Below are 3,512 nucleotides of genomic sequence, written 5' to 3' on the forward strand. Positions count from 1 at the left end.
CACACGATGAAAATTCATTTTTTTGTTCATTCTGTGATAAATCCATGGTTGGTGGTTTATCGCAAATTTATCGTCACACAGAATCCAAAACACATATGGAAATATCTAAAAAACATGAAACAGAAATAAAGAATACGAATGAAAATATAAATATAATAAATGATTCACTTTTGTCGTTTGATGAGCGAAAAAAAACAGCAGAAATTCGGTATGCGGCATTAATTGCTGATAAAAATATTTCGCATCAAACTGCAAAAGAAATCCTTAGTTTCTTTCAACATATAGGAAAAGATCCTAATGTATTACAAAACATGAGAATGGGCCGAACGAAATGTAAAAACATTATTACAAATGTTTTATGCCCAGTTGAAACAGATCGTGTCGTCAATAAGCTTCAAAATACAAAATTTACAATTTTTATTGACGAAACATCTGATATAACAAATAATAAATGGATGACTTTTCTTGTTCGATACGTTGATCCAGAGACATTAGATATTCGCTCACAATTAGTTAAATTAATCGATATTGATGCCAAAGATTCAAGCGCAGAAAAGTTGTTTCAGGCATTTAAATGTGAAATGTGGAAATTACAGATACCGTTTTTAAATATCATAGCCTTATCATGCGATAATGCATCTGTTATGACAGGAAAACACTTATCGTTTAAAAAAAAATTAGAAGAAATATGTCCACATTTATTAACATTTTCATGCCCATGTCATTCCTCCGCATTAGCAGCGCATGCTGCTTGTTCTAAAATGCCTACATATTGCGACGAATTTCTAAAAAAAATTGCTACTTATCTCAATAGTAGTCCAAAACGTTCGGCTATTTTTCGTGAATTTTGTGAATGTTTCCAAGAAACAAATCGCAAAATATTGATGATACGCGCTGGCTTTCGCACTATTTATGTATCGAAAGGCTTCTTGAATCTTGGGATACAATTAAATACTTTCTTACTGAAATGGTTGTGAGCGAGAAAACAAATTCTGGAGAATATCTGCTATCTATGATGGACAACGTAGAGATGAAAGCTTATTTTCTGTTTTTAAAATACGTTTTGAATTTTTTTAATGCATTTAATGCATTCTTTCAAGCATTAGAAACAAGGATTCATTTGTTACATCCAAAATCTATAAACTTTCTTTTCCAAATCTGTCGGAATTTTTTAAAAGAAGAATATTTAAAACCATTTTCTACAAATATAATATTCTCACTAAAAGAAAATCAAAAAGCTATAAATGAAATTATTTTAGGATCAGAATGTGAGGAATATCTCAAGGAATTAACGCTCAAAGGTCACATAAACATAGTTAGAATTATTCGAGAGAATTGTTTAATATTTTATGTGACTGCTGCAGAAGAAATACGTAAAAGATTACCTATAAATAATATATTTTTATCAAAGTTACAAGTTTTTCAATCATATATAAGTTTATTTGATAATAATAGAGAAACATCATTCAATGATGTTTCTTTTATAGCTAAAACTATCGGCGGTTTTGATGAAGATGGTTTAAAGAAAGAATGGATTGCCTTACCATTAGATTTTACAATGGAAGAAAAACAAAGCTTTTCTAAATTAAATTTCGACAGCATGTGGAAAGAAATTTTACAAAGTCGTTGTAATAATCTTGTTAAATATCCCAATTTAACAAATGTTATAAATACTATAAGATCGCTTCCAAATTCAAATGCCGATCCGGAGAGAATGTTTTCTCTTTTAAATAATTTAAAAACGAAAAAACGTAACAGTTTTTCGTCGGCTACTGTTAATGCAATTTGTGTTTTTAAATCTGCATTAAAAACGAGAGGAGAAACAGCTATAAAAATGAAAATTGATGAAAAACATTTGTCTCTAATGTTAACGGACAAATTATATGCTCCTGCTCTTAAGAAAGATAAGAGTACTTTAAGACTACATGCTGCAGATACCACTGACATAGCTGGTTCTTCGTCTCACAAATAATAAATTCTGTCTGTGTAACAGACACTACACTTCTAAAAAGTATAGAAAATATCTTGTCTGTGTAACAGACACAACACACACACACTTCTAAAAAGCAAAAGTATAGAAAATATCTTGTCTGTGTAACAGACACAACACACACACACACACACACACACACACTTCTAAAAAGCAAAAGTATAGAAAATATCTTGTCTGTGTAACAGACACAACACACACTTCTAAAAAGCAAAAGTATAAAAAATATCTTGTCTGTGTAACAGACACAACACACACACACACACTTCTAAAAAGCAAAAGTATAAAAAATATCTTGTCTGTGTAACAGACACAACACACACACACACACTTCTAAAAAGCAAAAGTATAAAAAATATCTTGTCTGTGTAACAGACACAACACACACACACACTTCTAAAAAGCAAAAGTATAAAAAATATCTTGTCTGTGTAACAGACACAACACACACACACACACTTCTAAAAAGCAAAAGTATAAAAAATATCTTGTCTGTGTAACAGACATCACACTTCTAAAAAGTGTATCAAAAATATTTTGTCTGTATAACAGACATACTTGTAAATGACGAAATAATATAATATAATACAATACAATGTGGTACAATAGGGCTCCAGGCGAAGGTCCACGTAAAAGAAACCTAACGCGCCATTGGTGATACCTCGTGGGTGGTGTGGAAAATCGCCACTCATTTTTATTATTTTAAATATATACGTATATATATGTAAAAAAAAAGTCAAATATTTATATTAAAAATATTTATATTAAATATTATAGCTTTATAATATATTTTTACGTTTCATATATACATTTATATATACATATGTATATGTATATATATATTTATATATACATATGTATATATATGTATATTTACTAATTGTAAAAAATTTATAACATAAAGGAAAGCTGTAAGAGAAAAACGATCGAGCGCATATCGAGATATCGAGGAGCGAGCAGCGTGGCGCGTCGCGCGTCGCCCGTCGCTTTCGTTGTCTGCTTGATAGGACGAAGACAGAATACAGTTTTCTGTCTCCTTCCTACCAAGCCGGAAACAGGCGACGCTGCTCGCTTCTCGATATCTCAATGCGTGCGACAGCATTAAATGTTTTTTCCTTACAGCTTTTTATATTATACACATTTTTTAACCGATAAATGTATTTTTTATCTGATAAATATTAATCTATTAAATATATTTAATATATTTAATATATTTTTAACTGATAAATATATTATACATTTATCAGTTATAAAAAATATCTAATATAACAAGTTGAACGAGAAAAACGTTTAACGCTATCGTACGTATTGAGATATCGAGACGCGAGCAGCGTCGCCCGTCTTTCGTTGCCAGCTTGGTAGGAAGGAGACAGAAAACTGTATTCTGTCCTCTTCTATTATCCGAAGCTAGCCGAAGCGCCGAGCTCACACGTACGCTTACGCGTACATGCCCGTTACCCCCTCCACTACGTGTTGCCCGTTGCTTGCGTCTCGGACTTGGCAGCTCTGATCCAGGGACTCA

This window comes from Camponotus vicinus, unplaced genomic scaffold (assembly GCF_025532165.1).
Source record: "Camponotus vicinus isolate PSW18456_S1 unplaced genomic scaffold, iyCamVici1.0 SCAF_4, whole genome shotgun sequence".
NCBI lineage: Eukaryota > Metazoa > Arthropoda > Insecta > Hymenoptera > Formicidae > Camponotus > Camponotus vicinus.